This window comes from Triticum aestivum, chromosome 1B (genome assembly GCF_018294505.1).
Source record: "Triticum aestivum cultivar Chinese Spring chromosome 1B, IWGSC CS RefSeq v2.1, whole genome shotgun sequence".
Classification (NCBI taxonomy): domain Eukaryota; kingdom Viridiplantae; phylum Streptophyta; class Magnoliopsida; order Poales; family Poaceae; genus Triticum; species Triticum aestivum.
The window spans coordinates 141,464,335-141,485,727 of NC_057795.1; the positions used below are offsets into that span (position 1 = coordinate 141,464,335).

At 42.4% G+C, this 21,393-nt stretch overlaps 1 long non-coding RNA gene, 1 other non-coding gene and 1 pseudogene across 3 annotated transcripts; 2 read left to right on the forward strand and 1 right to left on the reverse strand.

Moving 5' to 3' along the window:
• The first annotated feature begins 2,699 nt into the window (after window positions 1-2,699).
• LOC123088308 (uncharacterized) lies at window positions 2,700-18,305 on the forward strand. Of its 2 annotated transcripts, none has more exons than XR_006441841.1 (3): window positions 2,700-2,918; window positions 8,825-8,829; window positions 18,295-18,305. It is a non-coding gene; the product is annotated as an uncharacterized lncRNA (long non-coding RNA). The 2 variants fall into 2 exon arrangements; XR_006441843.1 differs by lacking the exons at window positions 2,700-2,918; window positions 8,825-8,829 and adding exons at window positions 12,966-13,165; window positions 14,953-14,954.
• TRNAF-GAA (transfer RNA phenylalanine (anticodon GAA)) lies at window positions 3,151-3,223 on the reverse strand. Its single transcript has one exon. It is a non-coding gene; the product is annotated as a tRNA-Phe (tRNA).
• Window positions 18,306-19,803: 1,498 nt separating the features above from the next.
• On the forward strand, window positions 19,804-20,823 carry LOC123088318 (uncharacterized; annotated as a pseudogene).
• Window positions 20,824-21,393: the final 570 nt, after the last annotated feature.

A 21,393-nucleotide genomic window follows, 5' to 3' on the forward strand; every position in this document is an offset into this window, starting at 1 on the left:
CTGATTTTCTGATCCAAATCCTATTTCATTGATTTTCTGACTGGAATTCCAGAAGGAAAACTAGGAGAAATTGACTGGAAATGATTATCCCATTTCTTGCTTTCCCAACCGGAATAGCAAACTAGTAGGAAAGGATCTGTTATTTTGGAGTTCTGTCCCAACCTTCATTTAATTATCCGGGCTCCCCTTCTGCTTGAATAAGACCGCTTTCCCTTTCTTTTCTTCCCTGGCACCCAACATAAGTTATAGGGCGTCCTGAGGGTAGACCCAGCAATTTGTCAATCTATACACATCATAAGTTATAGGTTGGCTAGGTCAATCAGTTGAGGGAAGGCCGAAGTAGTTCTGGTTTCGGAAGTCAAGGTAGATAAGCTATGGTGTCCTATAATCCTCTCCCCTGAAGGGTTGTTAGATTACCAAGTCCGCAAGGAATGGGAAATAGGACCTTTAAATCAATGCAAGTAAGGGCTGATTAACCTAAAGAAAAGAGTGCATGCATCAGAAAACACTTTTATTTTATTCTAATTCTCGTATCAATAAGATCATATCGGGATCCATCTATGAAAGATCTCTATTGCACCAATAAAACAAACCCCTATATATATATATATATCCCTTTTTGGTATAGAAAGTTCCAGCCAATTCCAATAGCTTGTGATAGAGTCAAGGGTGTGATTACCCTTGAATTTCAGCTCACACTTTCGGTAAGCTCGATAGTATCGTATTCCGCTCGTATGCTCTCGTATAAATGAAATGATTGGAAAAATCATATAGAATTTGGAGGTGCGTAGTGTCTTACGGGGCTGGCTCACAATACAACAATTATCGCTACTGATTCCAGATAGAATGTTGATACCGGTGGAAAAGCACTTCTTTCTATGTATAGGGCAGTGAACTAAAAAAAGTGTCCTTTCTCGATACATAACATTGTATAAGTCAACCCAAGTCGCTTCTTCATCTCCGGGAATCCGGTAAGGTACTTTTGGAACACTAATGGGCATATTAGATTAATATTATTATATTTCAGTAAGAAAACTACACTTTAATATATAAACATAAGAATGGAAGAGAAAGAAAGAACCTGAGAAGAGCTTAATTGGAACTCTTTACCGGGATCATAGGGGCTATGCTCCCCTCTCTCTGTCTCAGTCCCAGCCAACAGCATAGCAACACCTACTCTTCCTTATGATGCAGCCTTCCTGGATCCATAATTTGGCTTCCTCGTTTATTGATGGCTTGCAATCGCCACAACACCATTGAGTGAGCATCATAGAATCCTCAAGGCGTGAAGTAGAAGTTCTTCGAACCTTGATTGTGTGTGTTCGTGCCCACTCCAATAGAGCATTTGGCCCTGTGAGCTTTGACTACGAAATCTACCTATGTCAATCAGTATAGCCACTAGAGGGATTGGAACAAGTATATTCCTTCTCAGACAGTACTTTAAGACAAACACGATTCACAAGGTGGATTTTCTATCTATTAGTTGACTACGGAGCTTCCTCATCCCGACCTATCTATATGTGAAAAGCTCTCCGCCAGAATCTTCGTAGTAGTTAGTCGTGGGTTACAAGCTGTCCCTTCCTCAAACCACCCCGCAATAGATATAGGGTTTACCAACCTCAGGCATGGACATAGACACCAGATCATTTTGATCGAGGACCCATTTTATAAATAAAAAGGATAGAGACCAGACGTAGTCCAATCAGAAGGTCGTGCTTTAGAGAAAGACTTCTGTTCTATAGGAACAACTGCCTATGTTCACCCGGCTGCCCTGCCTGTCGCAGAACCGCTGTGAAGCATCCATTCTATTCAATTAGAAATATCATCTATAACTAGTAGTAGACGGTTGCTTCGAGGTCTCACAGGTCCTGCTTAAGCGAAAATGTAGTTGTGGAAGTAGTCTTGCCCACTTTGCCTTACGCTCATAGAGATCTATAAGTATCCCTCTTGTCTAAGTAGGTAAGTACGCTCGGCCCAGTACTAAACTTTAGCATTAAAGCCAGAGTCCTTCTTTTCATGAATGTTCAGGAAGAAGAGAATCCCTAAGTTAGAATTGAATGCCATCCCATTTCCTAAAGAAAGAGATTTCCAATATACGTGAATCACGAAAGAACCAATGCTGTAACTTGCTTCATCCGGCATTCTAAGTAATCAATGAGATTTTCTTCCTCGAGAACAAAAACTTACACGAGGAGAGCCTTGTTTACTAATATGTTACTAAAAGACCAGAGATGATGGCCTCTGAATTGCAGGGTATGGAAAGTGGGTGTTAATCAACAAGATTATCTACATTTGCGGAAACCACTACTGGAATAAAGTTAGATCTTTATTTCATTTCAAGGAAAAGTTTGAGGGTTTAGCCACCACTCAAACAGTAGTGAAAAATAAAACTAACTCTAGGCGAAAGTGCACGGAGGATCTGTGATTCCTCCTACCTTATGAGCCCTTACGAAATGCCATTTTTAATGATGGACAAATCATGGGTGTCGGCGGTCTAGTTAGAGCATTTTGGAGCGCCTGACCGGGCAAAGTAGGTTGACCCATCCCGAGGGGGAGGGAACAAACGGGCAATTGAACACCATAGGGCACAAACGAATCGCCAGTAACGACCTGTATATATCAGGCAAGAGGTGCTACTCCGACCCGGAATCCTGCGTGATGGTTGGTCACCTTACCAGTAATCTTCTTAATGTCGGAGAAAATGAGGATCATTGACTTAAATTGGAATTGATACCTAGAAAACTTGGTTCTAGCTTGCCACCCCAAAAGGCAACATATACACAAGTATAGACTATAGGTAACACTGTAGGGTACAGCCTTGGGTAGTCTTAGGGTTTTCCAAGATATGATATGATCGGGTTATTTATTAGAATTGGAAATAGCTAGACGAATAAGTAGGCTTTAAAAGGACGAATAAAGTAGGCCTTCTAACTCAAAGTACTCCAGCTTAAGGAAATACATGCAACATTGGTGATCAACGTATGGAATTTCTGCTATTCCGTTTCGGGAAAACACTTGTTTTTTCACGTTTTTCCTTCGCTGTTCTTTCCTGGATTTTTTGTTGATGATTCTTCCCCTTAAAAAAAGCTTTTACCTATAAAAAATATGTGGCCCTTTTTTTTCCCGAAAAGGCATTCATTGTTTGTTCTATGCCAGGAACCAGATTTGAACTGGTGACACGATGATTTTCAATCCTCTACTCTACCAACTGAGCTATCCTGACTATTTATTGTGCATCATCCTAGTAGAGTACTTGTATCTATGTCAATTAAAGGGACTCAAAAAGAAAAAAGTATTCTCAAATTGGACTTAGTAAATATCAGGATAATGATATGGATTTGGATCCAACGGATAATGCAAATCGAAAAATCAAGCCCGCCTATAAATGAAATAAATGAAAGTGAAAGTTCAGTACGAACTGGTAGAGCGAGAGCAGCTAGTTTAGAAGGAAAAGAAAAAGGGCGCCTACTCAGTGGTAAGTTAGGTCATTCCTTTCTGGCTATCAGAAAAGTGTATGATCGAGGGTCCCATAAGGCAAAGGGAAGGTGCTCCCCCGACCTACTACCCTCGGAGAGATTCCTACGGTTTTCTTTTAAAAAATAATACATAGGTGGGAAAGTGGTATGAATATGGGGTTCGAAGTCGCCTAAAAGGGGGTCACCCATTCGCAAAGCTAAACAAAGTAGAGAAAAGGGGGTCATCCCATTGGCCAGACTGAGCATCAAGCCAGCCAAGAAGTCAAAGCGAAGAAGGAGTGACTCGCATGAGTCAACACTTACTACTCAGGTCTGGTATATATATCTCAAATTCGAATATAGAAATGTTAATGTTATGATTTCGGTATTGTTGAAACTGGCTTTCACATGAATAACCCCTTTTGTTATTCTACGTGCACTCTTTCGTAAACTAAAACGGGCATTCCTACGCAAAGTAATAGGCACTTTCTTACGTGAACCTATTTTTGGTATAGCTTTGCTAATCTTTGATGGCCATCTGTACTTGTGAAAAGAGATAGAGCTGTCTCGTGCATCACTGCTTACTTGTGATCTAGATCTGCATCCTGATAAGGTGCATCCCATTAAATGATCTTATGTAAAACTTATCACCACAGATAATAAACAGGGCAGAGTTTTGAAAAGTACAACTCGGTCTTTCACCTCAGCTTATGGTGGTGACTTTACCTATTTTGGAATTTCTATATGTCATCATACCTTTTAGGATCATAACCATCCTCATCTTGTAAAATTTCTATGGCGAAAACTGTAGGCGGGTGACCCTGACGATTGCACCAAGACTGGTATCAGAGTCCCTCAGTAATCAAAATCATAGAGGCCAAAGTTGCTAATGTATCTGCAAAAGAAGAGCTATAGGAAGTATCAAGGAATCCCACATGAACCATAAGCTAGAATACTAGTATCAAGAGATGTTATTACAGGTACAACCCTATTTTCGTCACTGTATAGAGGCATTCAAGGTTTCATAGACAAAGGTTAGATAGATGGAAAAAAGCTAGGTTAGATAGTAAGAACTTGGTAATTGAGGGTTGGCCAAAGCAGGATCTATGGTTCGGTTGCTTTTCTTCTCCTGATTTTCTGATCCAAATCCTATTTCATTGATTTTCTGACTGGAATTCCAAAAGGAAAACTAGGAGAAATTGACTGGAAATGATTATCCCATTTCTTGCTTTCCCAACAGGAACAGCAAACTAGTAGGAAAGGATCTGTTATTTTGGAGTTTTGTCCCAACCTTCATTCAATTATCCGAGCTCCCCTTCGGCTTGAATAAGACCGCTTTCCCTTTCTTTTCTTCCCTGGCACCCAGCATAAGTTATAGGGCGCCCTGAGGGTAGACCCAGCAATTTGTCAATCTATACACAACATAAGTCATAGGTCGGCTAGGTCAATCAGTTGAGGGAAGGCCGAAGTAGTTCTGGTTTCAGAAATCAAGGCAGATAAGCTATGGTGTCCTATAATCCTCTCCCCTGAAGGGTTGTTAGATTACCAAGTCCGCAAGGAACGGGAAATAGGACCTTTAAATCAATGCAAGTAAGGGCTGATTAACCTAAAGAAAAGAGTTCATGCATCAGAAAACACTTTTATTTGATTCTAATTCTCGTATCAATAAGATCATATCGGGATCCATCTATGAAAGATCTCTATTGCATCAATAAAACAAACCCCTATATATATATATATCCCTTTTTGGTATAGAAAGTTCCAGCCAATTCCAATAGCTTGTGATAGAGACAAGGGTGTGATTACCCCTGAATTTCAGCTCACACTTTCGGAAAGCTCGATAGTATCGTATTCCACTCATATGCTCTCGTTATGTAATAGAATACCTTTTACCATTCATCAAGTGAACGTAGCTCTTTCGTAGTCTATGCCCCTTTATTCTTAAGTGGGGGAATCCCCTGAAAGCCGGTGATCGAGTGAGTTTTTTCCAGGAAGATAGTTCTTTAGGGCTTAAATGCGCCGCTTGTCGGCTGTGAAAAGTATACCTTTCCTTTCCCACCTGTTTTCGGTGCCTTCTTTATGCTCTTTCCTAAGGAAGCAAGAGGAAGAGTGAGGGTCGACAGGCAAAGAATGTCTTGAGTGAAAGCTGGAGTGGCACAAGACAGATTGAAAGCAAAGGGAATAGCTCATATGGAAAGAAACATGTATAGTCAATGAAATTCTAAAGATAGCCGTAATAAGCGATATGATAAAAGATTCAGAATGAATGAATAGAATCTAATAACATCGGGTTCCCGTGAAAAAATGGGATTGGTGGAGTAGTTCCCCTCTAGCCAATCCTAAAAGTTCTTCTGCCTTTGATCCCGTGGTAAGCCTTTCAAGTTTCCAGCCAATAGACAAGAAATTCAGTAATTAATAGAAACGGGATAGCCATCATAAAAGGGAAATCTCAATCAGTACTTCTTTTTTGGAAAGCGAGGTTGAGTTATATGAAACTAAGGCAAGAAGACAAAAAGACGTTCACGTTACCAATTCTGTCTCGTCTGATCTTTTATTGGTTTTGTTTTTTCTCTCGTGCCCTTCTGGGCGGTACAAAGAACTAATGTAGCGGTTGCCGCTCCTTAGTTCATCTCTCGGTAGAACAAGGCACCTATGCGGTGGGTTCGACTCCCACAGGAGCGTACATTTCCAATCGATTTGGTACTTTTCTTGATTCAGAGTTCTTGCTGTCCATTACAGATTCTTTAGCGATGTAAAGCCATCAAGCAGTAGACCAGCAAGGGTTTTTTCTGTCTCGGTATTCGTTCTTGAATCGGTGACTGAGAGTAAGGGCTAGTGATCCATCTAATCACTAAAGGTGGGGCATATTACTTTTCGTAGTAAGCAACTCTATTGAGAATCTAGTTTCTTGAAAAAATAAAGAAGAATTTTAGTTCCTCTTTAGGCGAGCTACTTCGTTCCTATTCTCCGATTCTGAATAGGAGAAGGTTGTAATGAACCCAAAATACTTTGCTAAGGTTCAACCGTTTCGCTACGGTTTTCTTCCAATTTCTTCTAAGGAATTCTGATCAAAGAAAAAAATCTAAGCAAAGGCACCTTTCTCTGTATGGAAAAAGGAAGAAGATGCCGCTTCAGCTTCCGTTTCTAGCTCTGCTTGAGCTGCTTCATCTGTTTCTCTTGATGTGGGTGTCGGTCTTTTGAGATCTCTTCTCTCACTTTCGGAGCACAGTTGGTCCTCAATTTGAAAACTGACAAAGGTGACTTCTTCCTTATTCACGCCTTGATGCACCTTTTTTTGTGCTCAATCTCGCCTGAGAGCAATGCATCGATACAACAGAGTTCTTATTCTTACCCTTCAGAAGATCAGGAAAGGTCATTCTAGGCTCTTTATCAGATGTCTCATTCCATCCTTTACCTTGTGCCATGCATGATTCCTAGATCGATTGAATGATCAATTCGAACTTTAGGAACGTAGTACCTTTGGCCACACAGGAAAAGGTTCATTGTTTTATTTGAAGTAGTGAAACTAATCAACCAAGCGAAGAAAAAGAGATACAAGTAGTGATTATTATTAAAAGATTGGAATGCTATTAAGCATAACGAGACGCTAGCTCACGTTGGCATCTTTCAACCTTTCGGATAACTTCTCTCCATACTAACCAAGAAGAGCAGGGCGGTTTTACTACCATTAGCGAGTAGTTCCCTCTACATTTTGCAATACAAATATAAGATCACTATTATTACGAGTGGTGAAAGCGAAAGCAATAGTCGCATACTGGAATCCCAGTAAAGAAGAGTGATTTTCGTCAGAAAGAACAAAAGCTGGAGGAATGCGATCCAGAAAAGAACGGAAACATTGCACTTTTTTTCGTTTGCATGTAGTTGAAGAGGGAATCCGCTACCAAAAGAGAAAGAGTTCAGCTGCCCCGATTTCTCGAAGGGTAAGAAGAAAATAAGAAGTCTCTTGAGCAGTGAGGAGCACAACGATTTGTGCTCTGAGCGATAGAGGTCAAAGGTGCTACTAAAAGGGGGCAATGAGATAACAGCTTGAAACAATAGGAGAGAAGTGGTAGCTTCATGTCAGGGTGAACTGAAACATCTTAGCCGTAAAAAACCTTCCCTTTTCAAGTCATTGCTATCCCTCTCGCTCTACCCAACTATCTATAATGAGGTAGAGAAGGATAAGCAAAGTAGGCGCACGAATATTTATTAATTAAGAGTTTTCGAGACTTCATTCTCTTTTTAGTTTTGACTCTGGGTCTGGTACAGGATGACGTGGAGGATAGGGATGCGAAAAGAAGCCCTAGCTTTGGGAAAGACTGGATCATAACATGAATTTCAGGGCATACTTAGTAGATACAGATCTAGGTACTCTTTCTTCCCCAGATGGGGAATGGGCCAAGCCGATCCGTTGTTGGCTCTGAAAGTGCATTTGCTAGTTCGAAAGAAGCTGAATCCGGGTGCAAATGGGATTTAAAATGATTCTTATGTTTCGTAGCATGCTGTGCAGACTCGCTTGGTAAATAGCCTTCCCTAAAAGAGGTAAGGTGCTCACACTGGAAATTCCCTTTTGAAGGATATCCTATTTGACTTTTATGCCATACTTGGGCAAAGCCATCGAGACTATATCCATCACCCGGAAGAAGAGAAGCGAAGCCATAATTTCTTTAGGATAAGCCTGAGATATCTAGTACAGTAACAGTGGTCGAATTGCTGCATAGCCCCCCCTAATACGAATTTGGAAAATCCTCGTTCTAAAGTTAGCGCACCATTGAGGTAAGTAAATATTAGTAGGCACACAGGCAGCCCGTTGCAAGGAAGGAAAGAGCAAGAGCTAGGGCTAAGTGCTCGAGTTACGGTTGTTGACTCGGAATTGTAAGCCGAAGAAGCGTTCCTGTGACCTGGCCGTATGAATGGTTTCTTTCTCAATACCAGAGCTAAATAATTAGGCATCAAAATTCAAAGAAGGTTTGCCTTCACTTCAACCTTAACCATTGAAGGAAGATTCATACCTATGAATATTCCCCTCCTCATTTGCTGAAAGCACTTCCTATAGCGAACCAGGCAATGAACATATCGAGTAGGCTAGTACCAATTCCTCCACATCAACAGCAAAATAGGCATATGAATCTTAAGTAGGAAATTCCTTCATCTCAGATGAGGTAGGTAATCTACCATAATTTATTTCCATTTCCAGGTAAGATGAGAGGAGACGAGTTTATCAGCACCGATACCCCCACGCATCGTGGCCGGTTCCCTTAAGGGTAGAAACTTAGCTTGGAGAAAGATCCTGTTAATCTTCGGGCTGGCCCTTGTCTATTGAAAGTATGGTGTCTCATAAATGCTTTGTTAATGCCTCTTATTCGTAGGATCGGTCCAAAGAATGGCTGAGTTGACGTTGATAGACTTGTGCATGCTCTGCCGCTGGTAACCTTTTTTTTCTCCCATCGATCGAATCGAGGAGGTCAAGTTTCGAGAGCAGCGCCTCTCACTTTTGATTATCATTCATATCGTCGTCGAGCAGAACGCACAGGGAAGGAAGCGTCGAGTTCACTAGGAAGAATGGCGTCCATGCCAACGACTAAGGAGAAGGGGACCAGTTGCTATACAGATTGACGTCCGATAAGCCCAGAGAGCCTCAAGAAGGCGATCTGGCCAGTGTCCTCCGACTTCAAAGTGTTTGTAGCTATGGTATGGGTCTGGTATGAAGAGCAATGGGTCAAAAAAGGGGATATCCTCTTCTTTGGCTACACCAACTATTGTAGTAGATTGCGTTCCCGGAGGACACTTTCTCCATTTCGTCGGTACTGGTAACAACGGATCTTTACCTCGTTTCTTTTTCTTGTTATTTGACTTCTTGGAATGGAATTCTTCTCATGATAGTCACAAAAGAAAAGGAGAAGAGGATGGGTCCCGAGGGAACTCTTTTTCTTCTATTCTAAGTTTTGATTGCACGAGCAGCATAACAACATAACAGTTTTGTGTAAGGAAGTAAGGAAAGACTCCTTTCTGATATTGAAGGACTTAATTAGCCTGTCGTATATAATAGATAATGAGTCTCAAAGAGAGTTTCCAATGGGTTACATCAAGTTCCATTCCCAGTATGCGAAATCAGTAAACACAAATATCTGTATATAAGAAACTTCTATTCCAATCCACAATCGGTCCAACAAGGCAACTGTCGTCAACTAGATCAATCAGGAATAAGCAATATGTCGTACCCTATCTGTCATATTTGCTTTTCGGTAAAGGGTACACACGACTTTCTTTTTACTTATTCAATTCTCTGTCTTGCTAAACACAAATCCTTCTTTTCTTGTATAGACGAAATAAAAATGAGAACTAAGTAGGTTTCGACCCATTAAAGGAGTCAATGGCACGCACACAAAGCAGGAGGAAATTGGTACCCCGCAAGGCTGGCGAAGTCGGCAGAAGAAGTAGGCGGAGTAGAGGCAGCAGTTGCGGGCTCAGGTGCGGCTAAATCGCAATCCATATTCTCGTCTGGAGTTGGAGGAGTTGGTAGAAAGCACGGTTGGCGATAAGCTGGTACTAGTTTCATTCTTTCTATTCCAAAAAAAATCCAATACCCGGAACTGGTAAATCAAACAATGTAGGCACACGTTGGCACAGTTCTGTAAATAAGAGATGTCTCATCCTGTTGAGCTGTCGCAATCAGGCTTTCTCTTCCTTTCTTAGTAGCAGATCCAACATGACTGTATTAAACCTTAAGCAATCAGGGTTAAGCTAGTTCATTACCTGAAAGTGGAGCTCGTATTATACACCTTGACCCCCACGTTTTTTGAATCCTTCCTCCATATATATTGTTATATAAGATAAGTCCCATAACTGCCTCATTCAGATCGATTCTAGTCGTCGCTACGGTCACATCAATCCGTTATGGCTCGGACCCTCTTAGCAGCTGGATCCTTCGGGAAGCCATAGTAGGGATTACGTCAGTACATTCTTAGGTGAGCAGTGGGTTATATCACCCCTATTTTGTTTTTGACCTTCTGTCTTTTTTAGGCATGGGACCAAACCAAGGTTGATCGAAGTTGAACATTCCTATGGAACTCCCCTTCAGACGACTTCTCTGCGCTTGCCCAGCACCTTTCGTTTTATGGACCAAGACCAATTTCACCTCAGACCATGGTCAAGTCATAACTGACTGGATAACGTTCTCTCAAGGACCTGCAAAACTCTCTAATGCGGATGATCAAACGTTGCTTCAGATGTGTATGAGAAGGAAGCGTCTCACAGGACTCTTAGATAGAAACCAGCATAGTCTATGAATTAGAATGAACTGTTTATTGAACTCGGTTGCACTCGCAAAGCGAGCATGAAGAGAGCTGCGAAAGAAGCCCACAGAACGGAGCGGTTATTTTTCCTGACTAGCAAGTGGACAGGCTCAGATGGCGTAGTTGATGTGTCATGCTAGGTATCTTTTATTGGCCAAGTCAGGCAGGATAGTCAAGTAAGAAAATAGACCATAAGACATCCTTTATCTTTTTTTTCTAAGAAAGGAACAATAAATAGCTCATAGTTTCCTTGCAACTGCCCTAAGAGTTGTTCTTCTATCATCAACGAGAGTTTACTTTGATGTCGATGCAGGCAATAATAGATAGATTTCTGTACATAGTTGGGCCCAGGCTAAGAAAGAAATAATAAATGGATTCCTCCCCCTTTAGCATATGCTTATGTAGCACTCCTATTTTGAATAAGCTTATGGGCAAATACCAGAATATGCTTTTCTCCATTCAGAGATTTATATTATGTCTCCTTATTTTTGAAAATAAGTTTTTAAGCAAGTGAGCAAGCCATACCATTCATCCTCCACCTCCTCGTCCATGAAGTCCGTTGACTTTCTTTTTCCGGTAAAGGCAGCATATGCCCTAAGAGCCTATTTTTCCACATCAAGAGGAATGTCCCACACACAACCCCAAAACAATAAACTGGATGGACCCCTATTCGCGCGCCTATGGACCGATGGTTCCCAACCAGTAACTAGTGCCCCCCCTATGGACCACTCCTATGTAACTCCAACAGAAAAGGGAGACAGAATATAAACGGAATATTATGGGCTTGCTCACCCTAAGCAACTGAAGGAAACTCATATAGAAATACAGGTTTTGCTTCCGCATAAGAAAGGTCGCTACAAAGCTGGCTCATAGAAGTTCTCTCCTCTAGAGTGTAAAATCATGGATGGATCTTGATGCAGCAGCCACTAGATTCCTACCTTTAGTGCTTGCCAATGGATGGTCCTTCTTTCCCTTCCGATACAAAATAAAGATTTATTGGCCTTCTCACTAGTGGTCTCAATCCTTGACTCCAGTGTGTATCTCATATCAGGTTCCCTACTCCTTTTTATAGATAGATGCGTCTGGAGACTGATAACGCTTGTGATCTCTATCTTGTTCTATTGGTTAAGGAATGCTAATAATGAAATAACTGATAGAGCTGCTAATGGATTTCATGTCCCTCTTGATCTCCATTCTCATTAGACATTTCGACTTAGTAGCTATGTGATTTTTCACTTTGATCCGCGTACTTTATTTCTTCTTTCAGTACTTCCTTTCGTCTCTCTTCTTCGGGCCCTGTATTGGGAACCATTCTTTTCCCTGTTCCCGTTAGAATAGCATTCCTTCCATTCTGCCAACCAACCATATCTCTTATCCCTAGCTCGGCTCTTTTAGAACCAATTTCCATCTTTCCACTGACAGCTGCGAAGAGCTCCCCTTCACTAGGTATGGTTGTTTTTGGTTCATAATGGTGGTCTAGGAGAACCCGAAACTAGAGCCCAGACGGGATATGCATTTTTTTCTATGGTTTGTGATTGTTGCAACCACCTGTCTTTTTTTTACTTTATCAGATATTTCATAAAATGAACAATCTATGGATCCCCACCATAGAAGGGCAACAAGAGCTAATGGACTCAGTTAGGGCAACAGATGATAACGAGTTGTCAGGTTCGAATTGACATTATTTATATACTAAAACCTGTATACCATGAAGGAGTCGCGAAACTTTTGTTAGGTTCTTATCTAAGATTCCATCTATACGGAGCATAAGTTGGTTTAGAATTGCTCGGGAATTCCTTGATAGTGACTTTTGAAGTTCTAGGTTTTCTAGTCTACTCCTCTTTTTTCTTGATCGAGCCGCTTTCCCTCATTCTACTCATCCAGCCCTCTTCACGAACTTGTACAATCAATGCCACAAAGATAGCAAACTCGATTATCGAATATATAAGGAAAGGGGCGACGGTTTGGCACCAGATATCCGGGGGTGTGGAAAGAGCAGCTGTGAAAAGCGGAAAAACCATCAAAAAACGGCGATTGCTCATGAAGGTTTCCACAGAAAGACCTGTTGGTTCTAGCAAACAGATCACAATTACAGGTACCTGGGAGCATACCGATGGAATGAATGAAATACGAACAGTTAACATAATATAGTCATAGATCTTAGGTTGTAACTTGATCATGAGCGAATTTGTTGATGTTGCACCCACAAAGTATGGAAAGTGCCAAACATTGGGAACTACCCGGGGAGGAGTTAGGAGCAGGAACAAGGAGAAGCGAGAACCACTTAAATGGAGGATTCTATTGTATTTCTGCCTTTGTTCCCCATAGCAACTGGGGATCGAAAAGCACCAAATTTGATGACTTATTAAGGGAAAGACGAAGTAAGAGCATGCTATTGAAGACATTGCAACATATGTCGGGGGGGCCTCCGTTGATTGTGTACAAACAAAATACGAGTCCAAAGGTAGGGTAATAAAGGGTTTCGCTAATGGAGAAATTGACTCTTCCGAGAACCAGTAACGCGTAAACCATGTCAAACCAAGACCGATCAATATCCGAACGGAACGGATTCAGACTTCTCCTAGAAAAGTTTCCGGTGCGAAATTCAAAAAAATGAGTAATTCAAAGGAAAAAAGAATTTGAGGCATGCGCCGGACTGAAGAGACTGATTCCTTTCTCCGGGACCATTTCTTTGTTTGCGTCAGAGAATCCCGCACCCTATTTGCAATCAATGCAAATTAACATTGCTCAAGACCCCGAGAAGGCCCTGATAGAAGTGGGACCGTCTCTTCTGAGCTTGGAAGTCCCTTTTCCATTTCTGTAATTCCTTTACCACAAAATCCCCTGCTAATCCCCCAGCATGCAGTTGTCCAACCTGGGTTTTTAGATAGTGGTTGATTGCCCTGGATTCGTAACTACTACCCTCGCCCCCAACATCTTTTTATTACGATTCACTCATTTTGAAGGTTCGTTCTGCTTTTGGTCTTCAAGAAATTCAGAATGTTTCTGAATTCCCATTTTTATGCTGGGTCAAGCGTGTCCCCCTCCAGAAAATCCGTAATGGGATCGTCCTGAGCAGGCGGGGCGTCCTGAGCAGGTGGGGTCCAGAATCAATTCCAAAGTCCAGTGCCAACTTCATGATCAAAATCAACTATCACCTTCTCTGGACTCGACCTGGAACTTCTTTCCCTTTAATATGCCTCGTTCAATGAGAAAGCATCTGATCGAAGAGCAGCACTAAAGCACGCTAGACTTCCTACTTTTGGGGTTTTTAAGGTGACCGGTGCCTTTCAAAAGTGTGCTTTGGGCCCATCCTTAGTAATTGACGCAGAATGGAGCTAGTTATCCATTTTCAAAAGCGGATTCGGTGGTTCAAGAAGTAGAATTATACATAGATTGCCGGAAGAAAGATGAATAAAGACGAATGGAAAGGCCTGTGGACATGACAAAAACAAGGGCTAGTAGCTCTCTTCTCAGGAATTGCCCTACAGACGGAGGACAAAGGGTTTTCATCTCGTGAAGAATCAGCAGTTGTGTTGTATATTGACTAAGCTAAATACCATTTTCACTACTTTTGGCCACAGGCGAGATAGAGTTTTTTCTTGAAATTGAGTTTGGACCGATTACTGATAGAAAATGACTACAAAGCAAGGCGAAAGCATGGAGAATTCCATACTGACGAGAAGGTATTAGTTAGTGGGTGCAAACGAGCTTTTCCAACCAAGCTAGCGTGTGATTGCGATGAAATACTTTTCGGTGGGGCATTACCGATACTAAGATGAAATTCGAAATGAGAAAGGGCTTCGAGCCTCATGCTTTCCTGTTTTATTTGGTTGGGAAATGGCTCTTTCCTGATCTCTTTTTGAAACAATTCTATCTCTGTTTGCTAAGTATGTCAATTTCTCCTTAGTAACAAGGCCAAAACCGGGGTTTTACAAGTTTTGACTCATTTTTGACCCGATCATCCCGATCGTGCCGCCGTGGAGTCTTATCTTTGTCTGGCTCCAATCTCTGGAAGCGATTAAACTTCTTCTGCGGGTTATTCTTCTACTGCTTATTGCCGGACCCTTCTTTCCTCTTATACGGATTGGGAAAGTATTTCTATTAGACGTATATTCTTGAACACATGACACCTTAGGCGCACACTTTATTCGGACAGTGGGGCACGATGCTCTAAAAGAACTTATTGAAAAGAAACATAGCGGTAACGGCTGTTTTAGAAAGCACCTCTTCCTTTCCTGACATTCAAACAACCTACTAGGCTACTAAAAGGCTAATCTAGACGAAGAAGATAGTGAGAAAATGACTACTCAAGCCAAAGTAAGGGCGGGACCATCTTCTTTTTTGACTGTTTGGAGCTGCGGCCTAAACCTTCCTGTAATCCCTGGAGCTTCGTCAGAGCCTTTTCCTTCCCCACAGGCCAGAGCTCAATTTACCTTCGCCACAACTCTAAAATAAGGAGAATCAACTCAAGATAAAAGGGCTCGCACTCAATTGATCCGGGTCAACACTTCCTGTATCTGGTTTCGGCTTGATTTTGACTCCTTGTAGGGGCTCATAACAGTCCTGTAGGGGATCCAAAGGCTTTCGAGCAGTAGCGGCAGCGGGGCGGGAGAGTTGGTTATTCAATTGATCCTCTGATGTTGGCCCTTCTGCATCATCCAGCAAGGCTTGGAAGTCTGAGCTATTAAGGTGTGATTGATGGATAAGAGGCCTTCAATATGTTAAGGGAGAGAGGGGAGATTCATTCCAGAGTTGGGTGGGAATCGTTGATAGAAATTTGGATTTTCCCTGAGGTACGATAGCGTCTGAACTAAAGAAAGGGAATGTGGAAAGTGAATGTGGTAAAGGATACCAAGAGTAGGTTCCCTGAATGATTTTTAGGCGTATTTTCTTTGAACAAATAAATCTATAAAGAAAATAGGATGTATCTTCCACGTATGCTATGAGTGAATCTTATCATCACTGGCGAGTGGTATCGTATCACCGTCTTCGTCCTGAAAACATCTGCAGAGCCAAGACAGTGTAGGCTTTGACACTACTTATATTCGCTACAAGTATTACACTCGCTTCGCTACACTCTTCTCTTATGCTTCGCGCTTCACATAGGCTAAATAAGCCGCTCATCCCTAGCGAATCCTACCCACATAGGAATGCGAAACCATCGAGGAAAGGAAAAACATATTCAATCCTAGGAGAGAAGTCACTGGTTCGATAGGACCAGGGAGAGGACCCTGATCACCTTGCTAACGAATTAAAGGCCTTAGGAAAATCATCCTACAATGGACCGTAGGGACTGAGAATGAAGAAGACATAAAAATAAGGTTAGGGGGGATAAAAAGAAAACCTCCTCCCATTCAAAGTCGTCTTCAAGTACCTTTTTGATTCTTTACCGAGTATGGATGGATCAACTATAGGTTCGAGTTTAGCCAAGATACGTACATGGCTAAGTGTATGAAAATCCAAGAGAGAATCAGAAAATCTAAAAGCTAGGAAGGAGAAGATCGGGTGATTGAATATGACTTGCTAACAGATCCTACTCGTCCTTAAGCGCTAGTTCTATTCACGATGGTTCAGTTTCAAGAGCAGCTAAAGTAGTTACCTAATAAGATAGATGAATATTCCATGATCTACGATTATAAAAATCTTCTTATAGAAGTCTAGTTCTTTCTTCTTTTAGAAAAGGAAGTCTTGCTCTCCTTTCTTGCCGCTACTTGAGTTGCGAGCCACTCTTCAAACTGTTACGGAGAAGTCGTTTATTGATTTTACGGAGAAGTCGTTTACTGATTAGCTGCTTGAACGTGGAAATATTTCGGCATATCTGCTCTTAGGTTAGTACGAGAACTCGACTCTACTCGTGCTATAGTCGAGGATGTACTTATACTACTCTAAAGAGGGATCAATTAATGGGGTGCATTTTTCTTAGGGCAATTCTAGGCAAGACTTTGAATCACAGGGTTTGTTCCTAGCAACCCAGCATTCTTTATCTTGAAGTAGATTGGTGTGATGGGACGGATGCCATGAAAAAGCTTTTTTCTTTGACCGGAATCAACAGGTGTGAACCCATCTAGGATGAGTCAAACATAGGGGGAAGGGCCTCCTGGCAATATCCGGCATACTAGTAATCGATTATTTGGCCTTTTGTGATCGAACAACCTATGAACAGTTGTAGCCTACATAACCTACCTACCCAGACCAAGGGAAGAAGGTATCAGATCACAGTAGTTCTAGACCCCTTTTTTCAAATAAAGGAAGTGACAATGTTTGCCCGAAGAGGTTGAATCAATAGTAAGAAGATACCACCCAGGCACAGATTCCGAAATAACAATCAGGAATAGGACTAGGAGAATGAGGTCTAATTTATGGAGTCAAGCTGTAATTGGGCTTAGTGCCCCGATTGCGCCTTAGGACTAGGACTGATAGGTAAATGCCCCTTACTCAACCAATGAAGGCGGGTAGGGGTTTTCTTTCTTTTGTTTAGGATTGGCAAGAGGATGGCTACCTCGGATTCAAAGCTGTTAGAGAATGCGCTCTTATCACTACAGGGACGCGAGAGAAATTCCTCGAAGGTAGTATTAAAGGGATGGGGCATTACCGGTGTTAGAGATGAAGGGATTGTTTGCAAGAGAAGGTTGCCCTGTTAAGATACGAACAGGGGGCATGCCACGCATAATAGTAAAAAAAGGGAAGAAAAGAGGATTGAGGGACAGAAGGAGCTGGACGCCAACATGGAATAGAAGAAGTTGTTCCACTCGTAGCTCTTCTTCTTTTTTTAAAGCTTAACTCACATTTCGGGAGCGGATGCTGCTCGAGCTAAAGATATGCCCCCAACTCTTGAACAGCTCTCACTTGCCTTGGCCGATAGCTTAGATGACCGACCGTTAGGCATGGTTACCAATGATTTCACAGTATATATCTTGTTTGGTGAGCCAACCGGCTTCACCCGAGCATGAAGGTAGTAGAACAAAGAGGAGCCGCATCTTTTCCTGGCCGGAGAGGAATCAAGGTCCATCTCATTAAGGCAGAACATTTAGTCTCGTTCCCGATAACAATAGGGAACATCTGGTCTTGTTTGGTTTTTCTTTCAAGGATTTTTCTTTCTTGCAATTCTGTGAACTTTGAATGCATCATTTCCTCCATTTCTCGGAACTTATCGCGGAATCTAGGCCCACTAGGAATCGGCGGGATTTATGGTAAATCAAGCTCTCTCAGGGGTGGAAGCCAGCCCCCACTGTTCGATGTTATCACTCTACAGGATTCGACAATGGATTTGTCTTCCTCAGTCTCTTCGAACTTTTCCAATCCTGCTATTTTCCCCAAGTCTTCTTGAGTAATATGACCCCTGAGGGTCAATCCTTTCCCTTCCCCCTTTGCCCTTTCAAATGAAAAAGAACTACCAATGCAAAAAAAAATGAAATGAAATGAACAACTGCTACTTCTTTATTAAATTACACCGAAAAGAAAGTCTGTAAAAAACAAGAGCCAACCTAAAACTTAACTACCCCTTGCCCTCCCACTGAACCCTTCTTTCTATCCAAAAAAAGGAAGAGCACACCAAAAAAGGAATCCAGAAAAAACTACGCAACTTACGCTCTCATTGCAGCGGCACCTGTTAAAGTGGCGGCAAGAAAGAAAAGACCAAAAAGAAGGTTTTTTAATACCTCTGACGAACCGAACCAAGCAGTCTGATCATCCTTGCCCGTCTCCCTCTTCTGTCAACCATTGAAAGAGCATAGCCCATGAATGAACCATATCGATCCAAGGTTGCAAGGAAAGAAGAAAGGTAAACCAGACCATAGGAATCTTCTGATGAAGTCAATCAGAGAGGACGGTTAGGTTCTTTGTTGCCTCATCTGCTTAGCTTATAGAATTACACGGTTTATCACGATAGACATTCCAATCAATGGTTCGACGATCAATACCATCGAACTATTCCATTCCACTGCTGAATGACGGAAACGGAAGATTTTTCTTACTGATGGACTAATCCTGGGAGTTCAGACTGACGGTTAGATGGTTGTTCGCTTGTGTGCTTATTTTCCTTCCCCACTCAAAAACAAGTGTTATAGAATGTTCTTCAATTCAAGTTGGTATGATCCCGTCCATCCTTCCAGAACTAGGCACCTGCTTCAGAATGAGAATCTTCGACAGAGATTGTTCCTTCAATTTAGCAATCAATTAGATCCATACTGACTTAGCTTGAAGCATGGCTTGCCATTTCGAGGCTCGATGCTACTCTTGGGAACATTATTGATACATCGACTTTCAAGCATCTCGTAGTTGAGCGGTACTGCCATCAACAGTACCAAGATGGAAAGGGACTGCTGAACATGGATAGAACGAGAGTCGAACTCGCATGTCTCTCTTTTCCTGTTAGTTAGGAAAGAAAGCCGATATGAACAGCTCCATATTAGCGAATTGCCTCTGACTACTCTTCCCAGGCTGGTCAAACTATAGGATTCCCATTCACTTAGTAAACTTATTGGACAGACGGGTCAACCACTTGACCGAGGGGAGTAAGGTTCGTCACCACAGTCCCGATAGAAGGTCGAGTTTAAAAACAAACCAAAGACAAATTAATGAATGAAAGGAAGGACGGCTCGCTTCGCTTTACAACCAGGGCGGGTCTCGCTGCCGGATCAATGCGCAGGACGCACGATCTACAAACAACAATAGAGAGAGCCAACCAAGAACGAAAGAACCTAGAAACAAACCCGCGAGCGAATACCAAACATAGTAAGAAGGAGGAAGGGCCGAAGGCGGCTTACTAAGCGAGAAGGCTCCAAGCAATAACGCATTAGAAGGGAGCTTGTTGCTTTGCAACCTAAGCGGTATAGCTAAGCTTACTCATCAAGGGCCGATAGGTAGAGCTGCTCTTGTTTCTAATGGAGAAATATTGGAGTGAAGTTTAGTATGCTTTCTAATATGAGAGGAGGAAAAGAATGAAGGTGTGGGCGGGAAGGAGGAGGCAAGGCCCCCTCAATGTGTATTCGACTACTCATTACGGAACCGCCGATTGATCCAATTAGACTTCCCGCGGGGTAGCGGGGGGAACTTGCTGAATCAACTCCTTGGAATCGGAGGCCTGACTGAGGGTCAATCCAATGGTAACCTCAACCTAGGAATGCCTGTTTCACTTCCTTGACAGAGCCAACTGAGATGCTCTGTTTCGATGTTGACCTAACATGGATTGATTCTAAATTATGAATCCAAAATCCTGATCTCGCAAAGGATCCGCAATAGTTGTGTGTACTTGAGGACTCTTAGGGAAAGAAAAGCACTTTTCTCTCTCAGCAGTTAGACCGGCTATGGGTGGGTTGGTTATATACTGCGCCTTCCTTCTTCGAACCTTTTGGTATGTATTGCCCCCTAACTATAGATCAGATCCACCGGACCAGAAACTCAATTCCGCACTGCTGCTCAGTCATCGGACTTATCCACCTCAGGGATTCGTGGAATTTCCGTTTTTGAAATGCGTTGAGGGAAATCTACCAAAGCTAGGCAGATAGATAGACTCCTTTCCCGTTGCTAAGGGAGAGCAAGAAACTAAATCAAATGATTGTTTTTTTTCACCAGCGCCCTTTTTTTGCGGGTACTAATAGTCCTCTCACTACCAACCAGCAGACATCATCATCTGGCTGGGTCTTGCCGGTATCAACAACGAGAAAGAAGAACCAAATGGAAACAACAACTAACTATGGCTCTTGGCCTAGACAACGTCCTAGGCGTAGGGGACATCAAAACAAGAAGTCACGCCTAGACGACAACGCCCGTCCTGGGCTGCAGTAAGTACATCGAGAGGTCGTTCCGCCCCTTGTCCCCGAAGATGGGTAATATGTTCTCATACAATGTTGCTCCAACTTTTTTCTAGAGGGCCTAGCTGGCGAGCGATCCCAGTCCACGGCAGACAACAAGACAGCAAGCGAGCATACCTTTGTTCGCTTCTTTTCCACCAAGCACAGAAGTTTAAGGAGAACTGTAGGTCGGTGGCTACATAAGGAAACTCCGATTCGATCCGCCCCCGGCTGGGAGGCATCTACCTCATCCCGATCACAAGGAGAGGTTCACCATGATGGGGGGTCAGGTACTTTAATTCTTTGCGTTCCGGAAAGAATGAAATGCATAGGGGACCACCCTTTTTTTGGGGCATGCTCTCTGATTTACAGATTCACAGGGGGCCGAGGGCCAACCTTAGTTGACTGACAATGACAAAGGCTTGCGAAACAAAGTAGCGCCTTTGAAATGGAATCTTAATTAACTATCAGTGGTGCGAAGCAGCTTAGCCCCGGGGAGCGAAAGGTTATACCTTTGTAAGCGAACTGTGGTTCTTCTATGTAGGGTATTCCTCCTTTACTCTCTTAATTAACGTCGAGCTAAGTGACTTTGTGTAGCGTAGTAGAATGAAGGCTACGTACGCACCGACACTCTCTTATCCCTAAGCCTCTTCGCTAACTCGCTCGCCTACAAAAATGAGTCAACAAATTTGGTGCTTTTCGATCCCCAGTTGCTATGGGGAACAAAGGCAGAAATACAATAGAATCCTGCATTTAAGTGGTTCTCGCTTCTCCTTGTTCCTGATCCTAACTCGTCCCCGGGTATCTCTACGGTTTGCTCACCTTTATTCTCTCTTTTAAGTCCTTCTA